The sequence below is a fragment of the Rattus norvegicus genome, chromosome 6 (assembly GCF_036323735.1).
Source record: "Rattus norvegicus strain BN/NHsdMcwi chromosome 6, GRCr8, whole genome shotgun sequence".
In the NCBI taxonomy this organism is placed as follows: domain Eukaryota; kingdom Metazoa; phylum Chordata; class Mammalia; order Rodentia; family Muridae; genus Rattus; species Rattus norvegicus.
In genome coordinates this window covers 4,168,645-4,193,345 of record NC_086024.1, presented here as the reverse complement: position 1 = coordinate 4,193,345, position 24,701 = coordinate 4,168,645, and positions in this window count along the sequence as shown.

The following is a 24,701-nucleotide window of genomic DNA, read 5'->3' as shown; positions in this document are numbered from 1 at the left end:
TCTTTAAAAGTACATATAGTACAATAGCAGGCTACTGGGAACTAACTGAATTCACAAAGAAACAGTGTTTCAGTTCGTTAAAACGTTGCTCTATCTTGAATAACAAGCTTATTACATGCGAATCCTATTGGGAACCTACTGCATTCACCATGATACTTAGATTCCGTTCCTTAAAATGTTGCTGTATTTTGAAAAGCAAACTCATACAAGCATGTCCCACTGGGAACTCACTGAATTCGCCTCTAAATTTTGATTCCATTCCTGAAAATTTTTCTATCCCGAACAGTCCACTTATTCTTACTGCGGCCTACTGGGAACTCACCGAATTCACCATGTTACTCAGATTCGGCTGACCTAATTTTGATAAATTTTTAAAAGTACACATATTACAAGAGCAGGCTACTGGGAACTAACTGAGTTCACAAAGGAACAGTGTTTTAGTTCGTTAAAACGAGGCTCTATCTTGAATAACAAGCTTATTACATGCGAATCCTATTTGGAACCTACTGAATTCACCATGATACTTAGATTCCGTTCCTTAAAATGTTGCTCTATTTTGACAAGCAAACTCATACAAGCATGTCCCATTTGGAACTCACTGAATTCGTCCAGAAATTTTGATTGCATTCATGAAAATTTTTCTATATCCCGAACAGTCCACTTATTACTACTGCGGCCTACTGGGAACTAACCGAATTCAGAATGTTACTCAGATTCGGCTCATCAAATTTTGATAAATCTTTAAAAGTACACATAGTACAAGAGCAGGCTACTGGGAACTAACTGAATTCACAAAGAAACAGTGTTTCAGTTCGTTAAAACGTTGCTCTATCTTGAATAACAAGCTTATTACATGCGAATCCTATTGGGAAACTACTGAATTCACCATGATACTTAGATTCCGTTCCAGAAAATGTTGCTCTATTTTGAAAAGCAAACTCATACAAGCATGTCCCATTGGGAACTCACTGAATTCGCCTAGAAATTTTGATTGCATTCGTGAAAATTTTTCTATATCCCGAACAGTCCACTTATTACTACTGCGGCCTATTCGGACCTAACCGAATTCACCATGTTACTCAGATTCGGCTCACCAAATTTTGATAAATCTTTAAAAGTACACATAGTACAAGAGCAGGCTACTGGGAACTAACTGAATTCACAAAGAAACAGTGTTTCACTTCGTTTAAACGCTGCTCTATCTTGAATAACATGCTTATTACATGTGAATCCTATTGGGAACCTACTAATTCACCATGATACTTAGATTCCGTTCGTTAAAATGTTGCTCTATTTTGAAAAGCAAACTCATACAAGCATGTCCCTTTGGGAACTCACTGAATTCGCCTAGAAATTTTGATTCCATTCGTGAAAATTTTTCTATATCCCGAACACTCCAGTTATTACTACTGCGGCCTATTGGGAACTAAGCGAATTCACCATGTTACTCAGATTCGGCTCACCAAATTTTGATAAATCTTTAAAAGTGCACATAGTACAAGAGCAGGCTACTTGGAACTAACTGAATTCAAAAAGAAACAGTGTTTCAGTTCGTTAAAACGTTGCTCTATCTTGAATAACAAGCTTATTACATGCGAATCCTATTGGGAACCTATGGAATTCACCATGATACTTAGATTCCGTTCCACAAAATGTTGCTCTATTTTGAAAAGCAAACTCATACAAGCATGTCCCATTGGGAAATCACTGAATTCGCCTAGAAATTTTGATTCCATCCGTGAAAATTTTTCTATATCCCGAACACTCCACTTATTACGACTGCGGCCTACTGGGAACTAACCGAAATCACCATGTTACTCAGATGCGCCTCATCAAATTTTGATAAATCTTTAAAAGTACACATAGTACAAGAGCAGGCTACTGGGAACTAACCGAATTCACAAAGAAACAGTGTTTCAGTTCGTTAAAACGTTGCTCTATCTTGAATAACAAGCTTATTACATGCGAATCCTATTGGGAACCTACTGAATTCACAATGATACTTAGATTCCGTTCCAGAAAATGTTGCTCTATATTGAAATGCAAACTCATACAAGCATGTCCCATTGGGAAATCACTGAATTCGCCTAGAAATTTTGATTCCATTCCTGAAAATTTTTCTATTTCCCGACCACTCCACTCATTACTACTGCGGCCTACTGGGAACTAACCGAATTCACCATGTTACTCAGATTCGGCTCACCAAATTTTGATAAATCTTTAAAAGTACAAATAGTACAAGAGCAGGCTACTGGGAACTAACTGAATTCACAAAGAAACAGTGTTTCAGTTCGTTAAAACGTTGCTCTATCTTGAATAACAAGCTTATTACATGCGAATCCTATTGGGAACCTACTGAATTCACCATGATACTTAGATTCCGTTCCTTAAAATGTTGCTGTATTTTGAAATGCAAACTCATAAAAGCATGTCCCATTGGGAACTCACTGAATTCGCCTAGAAATTTTGATTACATTCGTGAAAATTTTTCTATATCCCGAACAGTCCACTTATTACTACTGCAGCCTATTGGGACCTAACCGAATTCACCATGTTACTCAGATTCGGCTGAACAAATTTTGATAATTCTTTAAAAGTACACATAGTACAAGAGCAGGCTACTGGGAACTAACTGAATTCACAAAGAAACAGTGTTTCAGTTCGTTAAAACTTTGCTCTATCTTGAATAACAAGCTTATTACATGCGAATCCTATTGGGAACCTACTAATTCACCATGATACTTAGATTCCCTTCCACAAAATGTTGCTCTATTTTGAAAAGCAAACTCATACAAGCATGTCCCATTGGGAACTCACTGAATTCGCCTAGAAATTTTGATTCCATTCGTGAAAATTTTTCTATATCCCGAACAGTCCACTTATTACTACTGCGGCCTACTGGGAACTAACCGAATTCAGAATGTTACTCAGATTCGGCTCATCAAATTTTGATAAATCTTTAAAAGTACACATAGTACAAGAGCAGGCTACTGGGAACTAACTGAATTCACAAAGAAACAGTGTTCGTTCGTTAAAACGTTGCTCTATCTTGAATAACAAGCTTATTACATGCGAATCCTATTGGGAAACTACTGAATTCACCATGATACTTAGATTCCGTTCCTTAAAATGTTGCTCTATTTTGAAAAGCAAACTCATACAAGCATGTCCCATTGGGAACTCACTGAATTCGCCTAGAAATTTTGATTCCATTCGTGAAAATTTTTCTATATCCCGAACACTCCACTTATTACGACTGCGGCCTACTGGGAACTAACCGAATTCCCCATGTTACTCAGATGCGCCTCATCAAATTTTGATAAATCTTTAAAAGTACACATAGTACAAGAGCATGCTACTGGGAACTAACCGAATTCACAAAGAAACAGTGTTTCAGTTCGTTAAAACGTTGCTCTATCTTGAATAACAAGCTTATTACATGCGAATCCTATTGGGAACCTACTGAATTCACAATGATACTTAGATTCCGTTCCAGAAAATGTTGCTCTATATTGAAATGCAAACTCATACAAGCATGTCCCATTGGGAAATCACTGAATTCGCCTAGAAATTTTGATTCCATTCCTGAAAATTTTTCTATTTCCCGACCACTCCACTTATTACTACTGCGGCCTACTGGGAACTAACCGAATTCACCATGTTACTCAGATTCGGCTCACCAAATTTTGATAAATCTTTAAAAGTACATATAGTACAATAGCAGGCTACTGGGAACTAACTGAATTCACAAAGAAACAGTGTTTCAGTTCGTTAAAACGTTGCTCTATCTTGAATAACAAGCTTATTACATGCGAATCCTATTGGGAACCTACTGCATTCACCATGATACTTAGATTCCGTTCCTTAAAATGTTGCTGTATTTTGAAAAGCAAACTCATACAAGCATGTCCCACTGGGAACTCACTGAATTCGCCTCTAAATTTTGATTCCATTCCTGAAAATTTTTCTATCCCGAACAGTCCACTTATTCTTACTGCGGCCTACTGGGAACTCACCGAATTCACCATGTTACTCAGATTCGGCTGACCTAATTTTGATAAATTTTTAAAAGTACACATATTACAAGAGCAGGCTACTGGGAACTAACTGAGTTCACAAAGGAACAGTGTTTTAGTTCGTTAAAACGAGGCTCTATCTTGAATAACAAGCTTATTACATGCGAATCCTATTTGGAACCTACTGAATTCACCATGATACTTAGATTCCGTTCCTTAAAATGTTGCTCTATTTTGACAAGCAAACTCATACAAGCATGTCCCATTTGGAACTCACTGAATTCGTCCAGAAATTTTGATTGCATTCATGAAAATTTTTCTATATCCCGAACAGTCCACTTATTACTACTGCGGCCTACTGGGAACTAACCGAATTCAGAATGTTACTCAGATTCGGCTCATCAAATTTTGATAAATCTTTAAAAGTACACATAGTACAAGAGCAGGCTACTGGGAACTAACTGAATTCACAAAGAAACAGTGTTTCAGTTCGTTAAAACGTTGCTCTATCTTGAATAACAAGCTTATTACATGCGAATCCTATTGGGAAACTACTGAATTCACCATGATACTTAGATTCCGTTCCAGAAAATGTTGCTCTATTTTGAAAAGCAAACTCATACAAGCATGTCCCATTGGGAACTCACTGAATTCGCCTAGAAATTTTGATTGCATTCGTGAAAATTTTTCTATATCCCGAACAGTCCACTTATTACTACTGCGGCCTATTCGGACCTAACCGAATTCACCATGTTACTCAGATTCGGCTCACCAAATTTTGATAAATCTTTAAAAGTACACATAGTACAAGAGCAGGCTACTGGGAACTAACTGAATTCACAAAGAAACAGTGTTTCACTTCGTTTAAACGCTGCTCTATCTTGAATAACATGCTTATTACATGTGAATCCTATTGGGAACCTACTAATTCACCATGATACTTAGATTCCGTTCGTTAAAATGTTGCTCTATTTTGAAAAGCAAACTCATACAAGCATGTCCCTTTGGGAACTCACTGAATTCGCCTAGAAATTTTGATTCCATTCGTGAAAATTTTTCTATATCCCGAACACTCCAGTTATTACTACTGCGGCCTATTGGGAACTAAGCGAATTCACCATGTTACTCAGATTCGGCTCACCAAATTTTGATAAATCTTTAAAAGTGCACATAGTACAAGAGCAGGCTACTTGGAACTAACTGAATTCAAAAAGAAACAGTGTTTCAGTTCGTTAAAACGTTGCTCTATCTTGAATAACAAGCTTATTACATGCGAATCCTATTGGGAACCTATGGAATTCACCATGATACTTAGATTCCGTTCCACAAAATGTTGCTCTATTTTGAAAAGCAAACTCATACAAGCATGTCCCATTGGGAAATCACTGAATTCGCCTAGAAATTTTGATTCCATTCGTGAAAATTTTTCTATATCCCGAACACTCCACTTATTACGACTGCGGCCTACTGGGAACTAACCGAAATCACCATGTTACTCAGATGCGCCTCATCAAATTTTGATAAATCTTTAAAAGTACACATAGTACAAGAGCAGGCTACTGGGAACTAACCGAATTCACAAAGAAACAGTGTTTCAGTTCGTTAAAACGTTGCTCTATCTTGAATAACAAGCTTATTACATGCGAATCCTATTGGGAACCTACTGAATTCACAATGATACTTAGATTCCGTTCCAGAAAATGTTGCTCTATATTGAAATGCAAACTCATACAAGCATGTCCCATTGGGAAATCACTGAATTCGCCTAGAAATTTTGATTCCATTCCTGAAAATTTTTCTATTTCCCGACCACTCCACTCATTACTACTGCGGCCTACTGGGAACTAACCGAATTCACCATGTTACTCAGATTCGGCTCACCAAATTTTGATAAATCTTTAAAAGTACAAATAGTACAAGAGCAGGCTACTGGGAACTAACTGAATTCACAAAGAAACAGTGTTTCAGTTCGTTAAAACGTTGCTCTATCTTGAATAACAAGCTTATTACATGCGAATCCTATTGGGAACCTACTGAATTCACCATGATACTTAGATTCCGTTCCTTAAAATGTTGCTGTATTTTGAAATGCAAACTCATAAAAGCATGTCCCATTGGGAACTCACTGAATTCGCCTAGAAATTTTGATTACATTCGTGAAAATTTTTCTATATCCCGAACAGTCCACTTATTACTACTGCAGCCTATTGGGAACTAACCGAATTCACCATGTTACTCAGATTCGGCTGAACAAATTTTGATAATTCTTTAAAAGTACACATAGTACAAGAGCAGGCTACTGGGAACTAACTGAATTCACAAAGAAACAGTGTTTCAGTTCGTTAAAACTTTGCTCTATCTTGAATAACAAGCTTATTACATGCGAATCCTATTGGGAACCTACTAATTCACCATGATACTTAGATTCCCTTCCACAAAATGTTGCTCTATTTTGAAAAGCAAACTCATACAAGCATGTCCCATTGGGAACTCACTGAATTCGCCTAGAAATTTTGATTCCATTCGTGAAAATTTTTCTATATCCCGAACAGTCCACTTATTACTACTGCGGCCTACTGGGAACTAACCGAATTCAGAATGTTACTCAGATTCGGCTCATCAAATTTTGATAAATCTTTAAAAGTACACATAGTACAAGAGCAGGCTACTGGGAACTAACTGAATTCACAAAGAAACAGTGTTCGTTCGTTAAAACGTTGCTCTATCTTGAATAACAAGCTTATTACATGCGAATCCTATTGGGAAACTACTGAATTCACCATGATACTTAGATTCCGTTCCTTAAAATGTTGCTCTATTTTGAAAAGCAAACTCATACAAGCATGTCCCATTGGGAACTCACTGAATTCGCCTAGAAATTTTGATTGCATTCGTGAAAATTTTTCTATATCCCGAACAGTCCACTTATTAGTACTGCGGCCTTTTCGGACCTAACCGAATTCACCATGTTACTCAGATTCGGCTCACCAAATTTTGATAAATCTTTAAAAGTACACATAGTACAAGAGCAGGCTACTGGGAACTAACTGAATTCACAAAGAAACAGTGTTTCACTTCGTTTAAACGTTGCTCTATCTTGAATAACATGCTTATTACATGCGAATCCTATTGGGAACCTACTAATTCACCATTTTACTTAGATTCCGTTCGTTAAAATGTTGCTCTATTTTGAAAAGCAAACTCATACAAGCATGTCCCTTTGGGAACTCACTGAATTCGCCTAGAAATTTTGATTCCATTCGTGAAAATTTTTCTATATCCCGAACACTCCACTTATTACTACTGCGGCCTATTGGGAACTAAGCGAATTCACCATGTTACTCAGATTCGGCTCACCAAATTTTGATAAATCTTTAAAAGTGCACATAGTACAAGAGCAGGCTACTTGGAACTAACTGAATTCACAAAGAAACAGTGTTTCAGTTCGTTAAAACGTTGCTCTATCTTGAATAACAAGCTTATTACATGCGAATCCTATTGGGAACCTATGGAATTCACCATGATACTTAGATTCCGTTCCACAAAATGTTGCTCTATTTTGAAAAGAAAACTCATACAAGCATGTCCCATTGGGAACTCAATGAATTCGCCTAGAAATTTTGATTCCATTCGTGAAAATTTTTCTATATCCCGAACACTCCACTTATTACGACTGCGGCCTACTGGGAACTAACCGAATTCACCATGTTACTCAGATGCGCCTCATCAAATTTTGATAAATCTTTAAAAGTACACATAGTACAAGACCAGGCTACTGGGAACTAACCGAATTCACAAAGAAACAGTGTTTCAGTTCGTTAAAACGTTGCTCTATCTTGAATAACAAGCTTATTACATGCGAATCCTATTGGGAACCTACCGAATTCACAATGATACTTAGATTCCGTTTGAGAAAATGTTGCTCTATATTGAAATGCAAACTCATACAAGCATGTCCCATTGGGAAATCACTGAATTCGCCTAGAAATTTTGATTCCATTCCTGAAAATTTTTCTATTTCCCGACCACTCCACTTATTACTACTGCGGCCTACTGGGAACTAACCGAATTCACCATGTTACTCAGATTCGGCTCACCAAATTTTGATAAATCTTTAAAAGTACAAATAGTACAAGAGCAGGCTACTGGGAACTAACTGAATTCACAAAGAAACAGTGTTTCAGTTCGTTAAAACGTTGCTCTATCTTGAATAACAAGCTTATTACATGCGAATCCTATTGGGAACCTACTGAATTCACAATGATACTTAGATTCCGTTCCTTAAAATGTTGCTGTATTTTGAAATGCAAACTCATACAAGCATGTCCCATTGGGAACTCACTGAATTCGCCTAGAAATTTTGATTCCATTCGTGAAAATTTTTCTATATCACGAACAGTCCCCTTATTACTACTGCAGCCTATTGGGAACTAACCGAATTCACCATGTTACTCAGATTCGGCTCACCAAATTTTGATAAATGTTTAAAAGTACACATAGTACAAGAGCAGGCTACTGGGAACTAACTGAATTCACAAAGAAACAGTTTTTCAGTTCGTTTAAACTTTGCTCTATCTTGAATAACAAGCTTATTACATGCGAATCCTATTGGGAACCTACTAATTCACCATGATACTTAGATTCCGTTCGTTAAAATGTTGCTCTATTTTGAAAAGCAAACTCATACAAGCATGTACCATTGGGAACTCACTGAATTCGCCTAGAAATTTTGATTCCATTCGTGAAAATTTTTCTATATCCCGAACTCCCCACTTATTACGACTGCGGCCTACTTGGAACTAACCGAATTCACCATGTTACTCAGATGCGGCTCACCAAATTTTGATAAATCTTTAAAAGTACATATAGTACAAGAGCAGGCTACTGGGAACTAACTGAATTCACAAAGAAACAGTGTTTCAGTTCGTTAAAACATTGCTCTATCTTGAATAACAAGCTTATTACATGCGAATCCTATTGGGAACCTACTGCATTCACCATGATACTTAGATTCCGTTCCTTAAAATGTTGCTGTATTTTGAAAAGCAAACTCATACAAGCATGTCCCACTGGGAACTCACTGAATTCCCCTATAAATTTTGATTCCATTCCTGAAAATTTTTCTATCCGGAACAGTCCACTTATTCTTACTGCGGCCTACTAGGAACTCACCGAATTCACCATGTTACTCAGATTCGGCTGACCTAATTTTGATAAATCTTTAAAAGTACACATATTACAAGAGCAGGCTACTGGGAACTAACTGAGTTCACAAAGGAACAGTGTTTTAGTTCGTTAAAACGTTGCTCTATCTTGAATAACAAGCTTATTACATGCGAATCCTATTTGGAACCTACTGAATTCACCATGATACTTAGATTCCGTTCCTTAAAATGTTGCTCTATTTTGACAAGCAAACTCATACAAGCATGTCCCATTTGGAACTCACGGATTCGTCCAGAAATTTTGATTGCATTCGTGAAAATTTTTCTATATCCCGAACAGTCCACTTATTACTACTGCGGCCTATTCGGACCTAACCGAATTCACCATGTTACTCAGATTCGGCTCACCAAATTTTGATAAATCTTTAAAAGTACACATAGTACAAGAGCAGGCTACTGGGAACTAACTGAATTCACAAAGAAACAGTGTTTCAGTTCGTTTACGTTGCTCTATCTTGAATAACATGCTTATTACATGCGAATCCTATTGGGAACCTACTAATTCACCATGATACTTAGATTCCGTTCGTTAAAATGTTGCTCTATTTTGAAAAGCAAACTCATACAAGCATGTCCCTTTGGGAACTCACTGAATTCGCCTAGAAATTTTGATTCCATTCGTGAAAATTTTTCTATATCCCGAACACTCCACTTATTACTACTGCGGCCTATTGGGAACTAAGCGAATTCACCATGTTACTCAGATTCGGCTCACCAAATTTTGATAAATCTTTAAAAGTGCACATAGTACAAGAGCAGGCTACTTGGAACTAACTGAATTCACAAAGAAACAGTGTTTCAGTTCGTTAAAACGTTGCTCTATCTTGAATAACAAGCTTATTACATGCGAATCCTATTGGGAAACTATGGAATTCACCATGATACTTAGATTCCGTTCCACACAATGTTGCTCTATTTTGAAAAGCAAACTCATACAAGCATGTCCCATTGGGAACTCACTGAATTCGCTTAAAATTTGATTCCATTCGTGAAAATTTTTCTATAACCCCAACAGTCCACTTATTACTACTGCGGCCTACTGGGATTAACCGAATTCCCCATGTTACACAGATTCGGCTCACCAAATTTTGATAAATCTTTAAAAGTACACATAGTACAAGAGCAGGCTACTGGGAACTAACTGAATTCAAAAAGAAACAGTGTTTCCGTTCGTTAAAACGTTGCTCTATCTTGAATAACAAGCTTATTACATGCGAATCCTATTTCAACCTACTGAAGTCACCATGATATTTAGATTCCGTTCGTTAAAATGTTGCTCTGTTTTGAAAAGCAAACTCATAGAAGCATGTCCCATTGGGAATTCACTGAATTCGGCTAGAAATTTTGATTCCATTCGTGAAAATTTTTCTATATCCCGGACAGTCCAGTTATTACTACTGCGGCCTACTGGGAACTAACCGAATTCACAATGTTACTCTGATTCGGCTCACCAAATTTTGATAAATCTTTAAAGTACACATAGTACAAGAGCAGGCTACTGGGAACTAACTGAATTCACAAAGAAACAGTGTTTCCGTTCTTTAAAACATTGCTCTCTCTTGAATAACAAGCTTATTACATGCGAATCCTATTGGGAACCTACTGAATTCACCATGATAAATACATTCCGTTCCTTAAAATGTTGCTCTATATTGAAAAGCAAACTCATACAAGCATGTCCCATTGGGAACTCACTGAATTCGCTTAGAAATTTGATTCCATTCGTGAAAATTTTTCTATATCCCGAACACTCCACTTATTACTACTGCGGCCTATTGGGAACTAAGCGAATTCACCATGTTACTCAGATTCGGCTCACCAAATTTTGATAAATCTTTAAAAGTGCACATAGTACAAGAGCAGGCTACTTGGAACTAACTGAATTCACAAAGAAACAGTGTTCGTTCGTTAAAACGTTGCTCTATCTTGAATAACAAGCTTATTACATGCGAATCCTATGGGGAACCTACTGAATTCACCATGATACTTAGATTCCGTTCCAGAAAATGTTGCTCTATATTGAAAAGCAAACTATACAAGCATGACCCATTGGGAAATCACTGAATTCGCCTAGAAATTTTGATTCCATTCCTGAAAATTTTTCTATTTCCCGACCACTCCACTTATTACTACTGCGGCCTACTGGGAACTAACCGAATTCACCATGTTACTCAGATTCGGCTCACCAAATTTTGATAAATCTTTAAAAGTACAAATAGTACAAGAGCAGGCTACTGGGAACTAACTGAATTCACAAAGAAACAGTGTTTCAGTTCGTTAAAACGTTGCTCTATCTTGAATAACAAGCTTATTACATGCGAATACTATTGGGAACCTACTGAATTCACCATGATACATAGATTCTGTTCCTTAAAATGTTGCTGTATTTTGAAAAGCAAACTCATACAAGAATGTCCCACTGGGAACTCACTGAATTCGCCTATAAATTTTGATTCCATTCCTGAAAATTTTTCTATCCGGAACAGTCCACTTATTCTTACTGCGGCCTACTGGGAACTCACCGAATTCACCATGTTACTCAGATTCGGCTGACCTAATTTTGATAAATCTTTAAAAGTACACATATTACAAGAGCAGGCTACTGGGAACTAACTGAGTTCACAAAGGAACAGTGTTTTAGTTCGTTAAAACGTTGCTCTATCTTGAATAACAAGCTTATTACATGCGAATCCTATTTGGAACCTACTGAATTCACCATGATACTTAGATTCTGTTCCTTAAAATGTTGCTCTATTTTGAAAAGCAAACTCATACAAGCTTGTCCCATTTGGAACTCACTGAATTCGTCCAGAAATTTTGATTGCATTCGTGAAAATTTTTCTATATCCCGAACAGTCCACTTATTACTACTGCGGCCTACTGGGAACTAACCGAATTCACCATGTTACTCAGATTCGGCTCATCAAATTTTGTTAAATCTTTAAAAGTACACATAGTACAAGAGCAGGCTACTGGGAACTAACTGAATTCACAAAGAAACAGTGTTTTCGTTCGTTAAAACGTTGCTCTATCTTGAATAACAAGCTTATTACATGCAAATCCTATTGGGAAACTACTGAATTCACCATGATACTTAGATTCCGTTCCTTAAAATGTTGCTCTATTTTGAAAAGCAAACTCATACAAGCATGTCCCATTGGGAACTCACTGAATTCGCCTAGAAATTTTGATTCCATTCGTGAAAATTTTTCTATATCCCGAACAGTCCACTTATTACTACTGCGGCCTATTCGGACCTAACCGAATTCACCATGTTACTCAGATTCGGCTCACCAAATTTTGATAAATCTTTAAAAGTACACCTAGTACAAGAGCAGGCTACTGGGAACTAACTGAATTCACAAAGAAACAGTATTTCAGTTCGTTAAAACGTTGCTCTATCTTGAATAACAAGCTTATTACATGCGAATCCTATTTGGAACCTACTGAATTCACCATGATACTTAGATTCCGTTCCTTAAAATGTTGCTCTATTTTGAAAAGCAAACTCATACAAGCTTGTCCCATTTGGAACTCACTGAATTCGTCCAGAAATTTTGATTGCATTCGTGAAAATTTTTCTATATCCCGGACAGTCCAGTTATTACTACTGCGGCCTACTGGGAACTAACCGAATTCACAATGTTACTCTGATTCGGCTCACCAAATTTTGATAAATCTTTAAAGTACACATAGTACAAGAGCAGGCTACTTGGAACTAACTGAATTCACAAAGAAACAGTGTTCGTTCGTTAAAACGTTGCTCTATCTTGAATAACAAGCTTATTACATGCGAATCCTATGGGGAACCTAGTGAATTCACCATGATACTTAGATTCCGTTCCAGAAAATGTTGCTCTATATTGAAAAGCAAACTATACAAGCATGACCCATTGGGAAATCACTGAATTCGCCTAGAAATTTTGATTCCATTCCTGAAAATTTTTCTATTTCCCGACCACTCCACTTATTACTACTGCGGCCTACTGGGAACTAACCGAATTCACCATGTTACTCAGATTCGGCTCACCAAATTTTGATAAATCTTTAAAAGTACAAATAATACAAGAGCAGGCTACTGGGAACTAACTGAATTCACAAAGAAACAGTGTTTCAGTTCGTTAAAACGTTGCTCTATCTTGAATAACAAGCTTATTACATGCGAATCCTATTGGGAACCTACTGAATTCACCATGATACTTAGATTCCGTTCCTTAAAATGTTGCTGTATTTTGAAAAGCAAACTCATACAAGCTTGTCCCATTTGGAACTCACTGAATTCGTCCAGAAATTTTGATTGCATTCGTGAAAATTTTTCTATATCCCGAACAGTCCACTTATTACTACTGCGGCCTACTGGGAACTAACCGAATTCACCATGTTACTCAGATTCGGCTCATCAAATTTTGTTAAATCTTTAAAAGTACACATAGTACAAGAGCAGGCTACTGGGAACTAACTGAATTCACAAAGAAACAGTGTTTTCGTTCGTTAAAACGTTGCTCTATCTTGAATAACAAGCTTATTACATGCAAATCCTATTGGGAAACTACTGAATTCACCATGATACTTAGATTCCGTTCCTTAAAATGTTGCTCTATTTTGAAAAGCAAACTCATACAAGCATGTCCCATTGGGAACTCACTGAATTCGCCTAGAAATTTTGATTCCATTCGTGAAAATTTTTCTATATCCCGAACAGTCCACTTATTACTACTGCGGCCTATTCGGACCTAACCGAATTCACCATGTTACTCAGATTCGGCTCACCAAATTTTGATAAATCTTTAAAAGTACACCTAGTACAAGAGCAGGCTACTGGGAACTAACTGAGTTCACAAAGAAACAGTATTTCAGTTCGTTAAAACGTTGCTCTATCTTGAATAACAAGCTTATTACATGCGAATAATATTTGGAACCTACTGAATTCACCATGATACTTAGATTCCGTTCCTTAAAATGTTGCTCTATTTTGAAAAGCAAACTCATACAAGCTTGTCCCATTTGGAACTCACTGAATTCGTCCAGAAATTTTGATTGCATTCGTGAAAATTTTTCTATATCCCGGACAGTCCAGTTATTACTACTGCGGCCTACTGGGAACTAACCGAATTCACAATGTTACTCTGATTCGGCTCACCAAATTTTGATAAATCTTTAAAGTACACATAGTACAAGAGCAGGCTACTTGGAACTAACTGAATTCACAAAGAAACAGTGTTCGTTCGTTAAAACGTTGCTCTATCTTGAATAACAAGCTTATTACATGCGAATCCTATGGGGAACCTACTGAATTCACCATGATACTTAGATTCCGTTCCAGAAAATGTTGCTCTATATTGAAAAGCAAACTATACAAGCATGACCCATTGGGAAATCACTGAATTCGCCTAGAAATTTTGATTCCATTCCTGAAAATTTTTCTATTTCCCGACCACTCCACTTATTACTACTGCGGCCTACTGGGAACTAACCGAATTCACCATGTTACTCAGATTCGGCTCACCAAATTTTGATAAATCTTTAAAAGTACAAATAATACAAGAGCAGGCTACTGGGAACTAACTGAATTCACAAAGAAACAGTGTTTCAGTTCGTTAAAACGTTGCTCTATCTTGAATAACAAGCTTATTACATGCGAATCCTATTGGGAACCTACTGAATTCACCATGATACTTAGATTCCGTTCCTTAAAATGTTGCTGTATTTTGAAAAGCAAACTCATACAAGCATGTCCCATTGGGAACTCACTGAATTCGCCTAGAAATTTTGATTCCATTCGTGAAAATTTTTCTATATCCCGAACAGTCCACTTATTACTACTGCAGCCTATTGGGAACTAACCGAATTCACCATGTTACTCAGATTTGGCTCACGAAATTTTGATAAATGTTTAAAAGTACACATAGTACAAGAGCAGGCTACTGGGAACTAACTGAATTCACAAAGAAACAGTGTTTCAGGTCGTTTAAACTTTGCTCTATCTTGAATAACAAGCTTATTACATGCGAATCCTATTGGGAACCTACTAATTCACCATGATACTTAGATTCCGTTCGTTAAAATGTTGCTCTATTTTGAAAAGCAAACTCATACAAGCATGTCCCATTGGGAAATCACTGAATCGCCAAGAAATTTTGATTCCATTCGTGAAAATGTTTCTATATCCCGAACAGTCCACTTATTACTACTGCGGCCTACTGGGAACTAACCGAATTCATATTGTTACTCAGATTGGGCTCACCAAATTTTGATAAATCTTTAAAAGTACACATAGTACAAGAGCAGGGTACTGGGAACTAACTGAATTCACAAAGAAACAGTGTTTGAGTTCGTTAAAACGTTGCTCTATCTTGAATAACAAGCTTATTACATGCGAATCCTATTGGGAACCTACTGAATTCACCATGATACTTAGATTCCGTTCCTTAAAATGTTGCTCTATTTTGAAAAGCAAACTCATACAAGCATTTCCAATTGGGAACTCACTGAATTCGCCTAGAAATTTTGATTCCATTCGTGAAAATTTTTCTATATCCGGAACAGTCCACTTATTACTACTGCAGCCTATTGGGAACTAACCGAATTCACCATGTTACTCAGATTCGGCTCACTAAATTTTAATAAATCTTTAAAAGTACACATAGTACAAGAGCAGGCTACTGGGAACTAACTGAATTCACAAAGAAACAGTGTTTCAGTTCGTTAAAACGTTGCTCTATCTTGAATAACAAGCTTATTACATGCGAATACTATTGGGAACCTACTGAATTCACCATGATACATAGATTCTGTTCCTTAAAATGTTGCTGTATTTTGAAAAGCAAACTCATACATGAATGTCCCACTGGGAACTCACTGAATTCGCCTATAAATTTTGATTCCATTCCTGAAAATTTTTCTATCCGGAACAGTCCACTTATTCTTACTGCGGCCTACTGGGAACTCACCGAATTCACCATGTTACTCAGATTCGGCTGACCTAATTTTGATAAATCTTTAAAAGTACACATATTACAAGAGCAGGCTACTGGGAACTAACTGAGTTCACAAAGGAACAGTGTTTTAGTTCGTTAAAACGTTGCTCTATCTTGAATAACAAGCTTATTACATGCGAATCCTATTTGGAACCTACTGAATTCACCATGATACTTAGATTCCGTTCCTTAAAATGTTGCTCTATTTTGAAAAGCAAACTCATACAAGCTTGTCCCATTTGGAACTCACTGAATTCGTCCAGAAATTTTGATTGCATTCGTGAAAATTTTTCTATATCCCGAACAGTCCACTTATTACTACTGCGGCCTACTGGGAACTAACCGAATTCACCATGTTACTCAGATTCGGCTCATCAAATTTTGTTAAATCTTTAAAAGTACACATAGTACAAGAGCAGGCTACTGGGAACTAACTGAATTCACAAAGAAACAGTGTTTTCGTTCGTTAAAACGTTGCTCTATCTTGAATAACAAGCTTATTACATGCGAATCCTATTGGGAAACTACTGAATTCACCATGATACTTAGATTCCGTTCCTTAAAATGTTGCTCTATTTTGAAAAGCAAACTCATACAAGCATGTCCCATTGGGAACTCACTGAATTCGCCTAGAAATTTTGATTGCATTCGTGAAAATTTTTCTATATCCCGAACAGTCCACTTATTACTACTGCGGCCTATTCGGACCTAACCGAATTCACCATGTTACTCAGATTCGGCTCACCAAATTTTGATAAATCTTTAAAAGTACACATAGTACAAGAGCAGGCTACTGGGAACTAACCGAATTCACAAAGAAACAGTGTTTCAGTTCGTTAAAACGTTGCTCTATCTTGAATAACAAGCTTATTACATGCGAATCCTATTGGGAACCTACTGAATTCACAATGATACTTAGATTCCGTTCCAGAAAATGTTGCTCTATATTGAAATGCAAACTCATACAAGCATGTCCCATTGGGAAATCACTGAATTCGCCTAGAAATTTTGATTCCATTCCTGAAAATTTTTCTATTTCCCGACCACTCCACTTATTACTACTGCGGCCTACTGGGAACTAACCGAATTCACCATGTTACTCAGATTCGGCTCACCAAATTTTGATAAATCTTTAAAAGTACATATAGTACAATAGCAGGCTACTGGGAACTAACTGAATTCACAAAGAAACAGTGTTTCAGTTCGTTAAAACGTTGCTCTATCTTGAATAACAAGCTTATTACATGCGAATCCTATTGGGAACCTACTGCATTCACCATGATACTTAGATTCCGTTCCTTAAAATGTTGCTGTATTTTGAAAAGCAAACTCATACAAGCATGTCCCACTGGGAACTCACTGAATTCGCCTCTAAATTTTGATTCCATTCCTGAAAATTTTTCTATCCCGAACAGTCCACTTATTCTTACTGCGGCCTACTGGGAACTCACCAAATTCACCATGTTACTCAGATTCGGCTGACCTAATTTTGATAAATTTTTAAAAGTACACATATTACAAGAGCAGGCTACTGGGAACTAACTGAGTTCACAAAGGAACAGTGTTTTAGTTCGTTAAAACGAGGCTCTATCTTGAATAACAAGCTTATTACATGCGAATCCTATTTGGAACCTACTGAATTCACCATGATACTTAGATTCCGTTCCTTAAAATGTTGCTCTATTTTGACAAGCAAACTCATACAAGCATGTCCCATTTGGAACTCACTGAATTCGTCCAGAAATTTTGATTGCATTCATGAAAATTTTTCTATATCCCGAACAGTCCACTTATTACTACTGCGGCCTACTGGGAACTAACCGAATTCAGAATGTTACTCAGATTCGGCTCATCAAATTTTGATAAATCTTTAAAAGTACACATAGTACAAGAGCAGGCTACTGGGAACTAACTGAATTCACAAAGAAACAGTGTTCGTTCGTTAAAACGTTGCTCTATCTTGAATAACAAGCTTATTACATGCGAATCCTATTGGGAAACTACTGAATTCACCATGATACTTAGATTCCGTTCCTTAAAATGTTGCTCTATTTTGAAAAGCAAACTCATACAAGCATGTCCCATTGGGAACTCACTGAATTCGCCTAGAAATTTTGATTGCATTCGTGAAAATTTTTCTATATCCCGAACAGTCCACTTATTACTACTGCGGCCTATTCGGACCTAACCGAATTCACCATGTTACTCAGATTCGGCTCACCAAATTTTGATAAATCTTTAAAAGTACACATAGTACAAGAGCAGGCTACTGGGAACTAACTGAATTCACAAAGAAACAGTGTTTCACTTCGTTTAAACGTTGCTCTATCTTGAATAACATGCTTATTACATGTGAATCCTATTGGGAACCTACTAATTCACCATGATACTTAGATTCCGTTCGTTAAAATGTTGCTCTGTTTTGAAAAGCAAACTCATACAAGCATGTCCCATTGGGAACTCACTGAATTCGCCTAGAAATTTTGATTCCATTCGTGAAAATTTTTCTATATCCCGAACAGTCCAGTTATTACTACTGCGGCCTACTGGGAACTAACCGAATTCACCATGTTACTCAGATGCGCCTCATCAAATTTTGATAAATCTTTAAAAGTACACATAGTACAAGAGCAGGCTACTGGGAACTAACCGAATTCACAAAGAAACAGTGTTTCAGTTCGTTAAAACGTTGCTCTATCTTGAATAACAAGCTTATTACATGCGAATCCTATTGGGAACCTACTGAATTCACAATGATACTTAGATTCCGTTCCAGAAAATGTTGCTCTATATTGAAATGCAAACTCATACAAGCATGTCCCATTGGGAAATCACTGAATTCGCCTAGAAATTTTGATTCCATTCCTGAAAATTTTTCTATTTCCCGACCACTCCACTTATTACTACTGCGGCCTACTGGGAACTAACCGAATTCACCATGTTACTCAGATTCGGCTCACCAAATTTTGATAAATCTTTAAAAGTACAAATAGTACAAGAGCAGGCTACTGGGAACTAACTGAATTCACAAAGAAACAGTGTTTCAGTTCGTTAAAACGTTGCTCTATCTTGAATAACAAGCTTATTACATGCGAATCCTATTGGGAACCTACTGAATTCACCATGATACTTAGATTCCGTTCCTTAAAATGTTGCTGTATTTTGAAATGCAAACTCATAAAAGCATGTCCCATTGGGAACTCACTGAATTCGCCTAGAAATTTTGATTACATTCGTGAAAATTTTTCTATATCCCGAACAGTCCACTTATTACTACTGCAGCCTATTGGGAACTAACCGAATTCACCATGTTACTCAGATTCGGCTGACCAAATTTTGATAAATCTTTAAAAGTACACATAGTACAAGAGCAGGCTACTGGGAACTAACTGAATTCACAAAGAAACAGTGTTTCAGTTCGTTAAAACTTTGCTCTATCTTGAATAACAAGCTTATTACATGCGAATCCTATTGGGAACCTACTAATTCACCATTATACTTAGATTCCGTTCCTTAAAATGTTGCTCTATTTTGAAAAGCAAACTCATACAAGCATGTCCCATTGGGAACTCACTGAATTCGCCTAGAAATTTTGATTCCATTCGTGAAAATTTTTCTATATCCCGAACAGTCCACTTATTACTACTGCGGCCTACTGGGAACTATCCGAATTCAGAATGTTACTCAGATTCGGCTCATCAAATTTTGATAAATCTTTAAAAGTACACATAGTACAAGAGCAGGCTACTGGGAACTAACTGAATTCACAAAGAAACAGTGTTCGTTCGTTAAAACGTTGCTCTATCTTGAATAACAAGCTTATTACATGCGAATCCTATTGGGAAACTACTGAATTCACCATGATACTTAGATTCCGTTCCTTAAAATGTTGCTCTATTTTGAAAAGCAAACTCATACAAGCATGTCCCATTGGGAACTCACTGAATTCGCCTAGAAATTTTGATTGCATTCGTGAAAATTTTTCTATATCCCGAACAGTCCACTTATTAGTACTGCGGCCTTTTCGGACCTAACCGAATTCACCATGTTACTCAGATTCGGCTCACCAAATTTTGATAAATCTTTAAAAGTACACATAGTACAAGAGCAGGCTACTGGGAACTAACTGAATTCACAAAGAAACAGTGTTTCACTTCGTTTAAACGTTGCTCTATCTTGAATAACATGCTTATTACATGCGAATCCTATTGGGAACCTACTAATTCACCATGATACTTAGATTCCGTTCGTTAAAATGTTGCTCTATTTTGAAAAGCAAACTCATACAAGCATGTCCCTTTGGGAACTCACTGAATTCGCCTAGAAATTTTGATTCCATTCGTGAAAATTTTTCTATATCCCGAACACTCCACTTATTACTACTGCGGCCTATTGGGAACTAAGCGAATTCACCATGTTACTCAGATTCGGCTCACCAAATTTTGATAAATCTTTAAAAGTGCACATAGTACAAGAGCAGGCTACTTGGAACTAACTGAATTCACAAAGAAACAGTGTTTCAGTTCGTTAAAACGTTGCTCTATCTTGAATAACAAGCTTATTACATGCGAATCCTATTGGGAACCTATGGAATTCACCATGATACTTAGATTCCGTTCCACAAAATGTTGCTCTATTTTGAAAAGAAAACTCATACAAGCATGTCCCATTGGGAACTCAATGAATTCGCCTAGAAATTTTGATTCCATTCGTGAAAATTTTTCTATATCCCGAACACTCCACTTATTACGACTGCGGCCTACTGGGAACTAACCGAATTCACCATGTTACTCAGATGCGCCTCATCAAAGTTTGATAAATCTTTAAAAGTACACATAATACAAGAGCAGGCTACTGGGAACTAACCGAATTCACAAAGAAACAGTGTTTCAGTTCGTTAAAACGTTGCTCTATCTTGAATAACAAGCTTATTACATGCGAATCCTATTGGGAACCTACTGAATTCACAATGATACTTAGATTCCGTTCCAGAAAATGTTGCTCTATATTGAAATGCAAACTCATACAAGCATGTCCCATTGGGAAATCACTGAATTCGCCTAGAAATTTTGATTCCATTCCTGAAAATTTTTCTATTTCCCGACCACTCCACTTATTACTACTGCGGCCTACTGGGAACTAACCGAATTCACCATGTTACTCAGATTCGGCTCACCAAATTTTGATAAATCTTTAAAAGTACAAATAGTACAAGAGCAGGCTACTGGGAACTAACTGAATTCACAAAGAAACAGTGTTTCAGTTCGTTAAAACGTTGCTCTATCTTGAATAACAAGCTTATTACATGCGAATCCTATTGGGAACCTACTGAATTCACCATGATACTTAGATTCCGTTCCTTAAAATGTTGCTGTATTTTGAAATGCAAACTCATACAAGCATGTCCCATTGGGAACTCACTGAATTCGCCTAGAAATTTTGATTCCATTCGTGAAAATTTTTCTATATCACGAACAGTCCACTTATTACTACTGCAGCCTATTGGGAACTAACCGAATTCACCATGTTACTCAGATTCGGCTCACCAAATTTTGATAAATGTTTAAAAGTACACATAGTACAAGAGCAGGCTACTGGGAACTAACTGAATTCACAAAGAAACAGTTTTTCAGTTCGTTTAAACTTTGCTCTATCTTGAATAACAAGCTTATTACATGCGAATCCTATTGGGAACCTACTAATTCACCATGATACTTAGATTCCGTTCGTTAAAATGTTGCTCTATTTTGAAAAGCAAACTCATACAAGCATGTCCCATTGGGAACTCACTGAATTCGCCTAGAAATTTTGATTCCATTCGTGAAAATTTTTCTATATCCCGAACTCCCCACTTATTACGACTGCGGCCTTCTTGGAACTAACCGAATTCACCATGTTACTCAGATGCGGCTCACCAAATTTTGATAAATCTTTAAAAGTACATATAGTACAAGAGCAGGCTACTGGGAACTAACTGAATTCACAAAGAAACAGTGTTTCAGTTCGTTAAAACGTTGCTCTATCTTGAATAACAAGCTTATTACATGCGAATCCTATTGGGAACCTACTGCATTCACCATGATACTTAGATTCCGTTCCTTAAAATGTTGCTGTATTTTGAAAAGCAAACTCATACAAGCATGTCCCACTGGGAACTCACTGAATTCCCCTATAAATTTTGATTCCATTCCTGAAAATTTTTCTATCCGGAACAGTCCACTTATTCTTACTGCGGCCTACTGGGAACTCACCGAATTCACCATGTTACTCAGATTCGGCTGACCTAATTTTGATAAATCTTTAAAAGTACACATATTACAAGAGCAGGCTACTGGGAACTAACTGAGTTCACAAAGGAACAGTGTTTTAGTTCGTTAAAACGTTGCTCTATCTTGAATAACAAGCTTATTACATGCGAATCCTATTTGGAACCTACTGAATTCACCATGATACTTAGATTCCGTTCCTTAAAATGTTGCTCTATTTTGACAAGCAAACTCATACAAGCATGTCCCATTTGGAACTCACGGATTCGTCCAGAAATTTTGATTGCATTCGTGAAAATTTTTCTATATCCCGAACAGTCCACTTATTACTACTGCGGCCTATTCGGACCTAACCGAATTCACCATGTTACTCAGATTCGGCTCACCAAATTTTGATAAATCTTTAAAAGTACACATAGTACAAGAGCAGGCTACTGGGAACTAACTGAATTCACAAAGAAACAGTGTTTCAGTTCGTTTACGTTGCTCTATCTTGAATAACATGCTTATTACATGCGAATCCTATTGGGAACCTACTAATTCACCATGATACTTAGATTCCGTTCGTTAAAATGTTGCTCTATTTTGAAAAGCAAACTCATACAAGCATGTCCCATTGGGAACTCACTGAATTCGCCTAGAAATTTTGATTCCATTCGTGAAAATTTTTCTGTATCCCGAACACTCCACTTATTACTACTGCGGCCTATTGGGAACTAAGCGAATTCACCATGTTACTCAGATTCGGCTCACCAAATTTTGATAAATCTTTAAAAGTGCACATAGTACAAGAGCAGGCTACTTGGAACTAACTGAATTCACAAAGAAACAGTGTTTCCGTTCGTTAAAACGTTGCTATATCTTGAATAACAAGCTTATTACATGCGAATCCTATTGGGAAACTATGGAATTCACCATGATACTTAGATTCCGTTCCACACAATGTTGCTCTATTTTGAAAAGCAAACTCATACAAGCATGTCCCATTGGGAACTCACTGAATTCGCTTAAAATTTGATTCCATTCGTGAAAATTTTTCTATAACCCCAACAGTCCACTTATTACTACTGCGGCCTACTGGGATTAACCGAATTCCCCATGTTACACAGATTCGGCTCACCAAATTTTGATAAATCTTTAAAAGTACACATAGTACAAGAGCAGGCTACTGGGAACTAACTGAATTCACAAAGAAACAGTGTTTCCGTTCGTTAAAACGTTGCTCTATCTTGAATAACAAGCTTATTACATGCGAATCCTATTTCAACCTACTGAAGTCACCATGATATTTAGATTCCGTTCGTTAAAATGTTGCTCTGTTTTGAAAAGCAAACTCATACAAGCATGTCCCATTGGGAATTCACTGAATTCGGCTAGAAATTTTGATTCCATTCGTGAAAATTTTTCTATATCCCGGACAGTCCAGTTATTACTACTGCGGCCTACTGGGAACTAACCGAATTCACAATGTTACTCTGATTCGGCTCACCAAATTTTGATAAATCTTTAAAGTACACATAGTACAAGAGCAGGCTACTGGGAACTAACTGAATTCACAAAGAAACAGTGTTTCCGTTCTTTAAAACATTGCTCTCTCTTGAATAACAAGCTTATTACATGCGAATCCTATTGGGAACCTACTGAATTCACCATGATAAATACATTCCGTTCCTTAAAATGTTGCTCTATATTGAAAAGCAAACTCATACAAGCATGTCCCATTGGGAACTCACTGAATTCGCTTAGAAATTTGATTCCATTCGTGAAAATTTTTCTATATCCCGAACACTCCACTTATTACTACTGCGGCCTATTGGGAACTAAGCGAATTCACCATGTTACTCAGATTCGGCTCACCAAATTTTGATAAATCTTTAAAAGTGCACATAGTACAAGAGCAGGCTACTTGGAACTAACTGAATTCACAAAGAAACAGTGTTCGTTCGTTAAAACGTTGCTCTATCTTGAATAACAAGCTTATTACATGCGAATCCTATGGGGAACCTACTGAATTCACCATGATACTTAGATTCCGTTCCAGAAAATGTTGCTCTATATTGAAAAGCAAACTATACAAGCATGACCCATTGGGAAATCACTGAATTCGCCTAGAAATTTTGATTCCATTCCTGAAAATTTTTCTATTTCCCGACCACTCCACTTATTACTACTGCGGCCTACTGGGAACTAACCGAATTCACCATGTTACTCAGATTC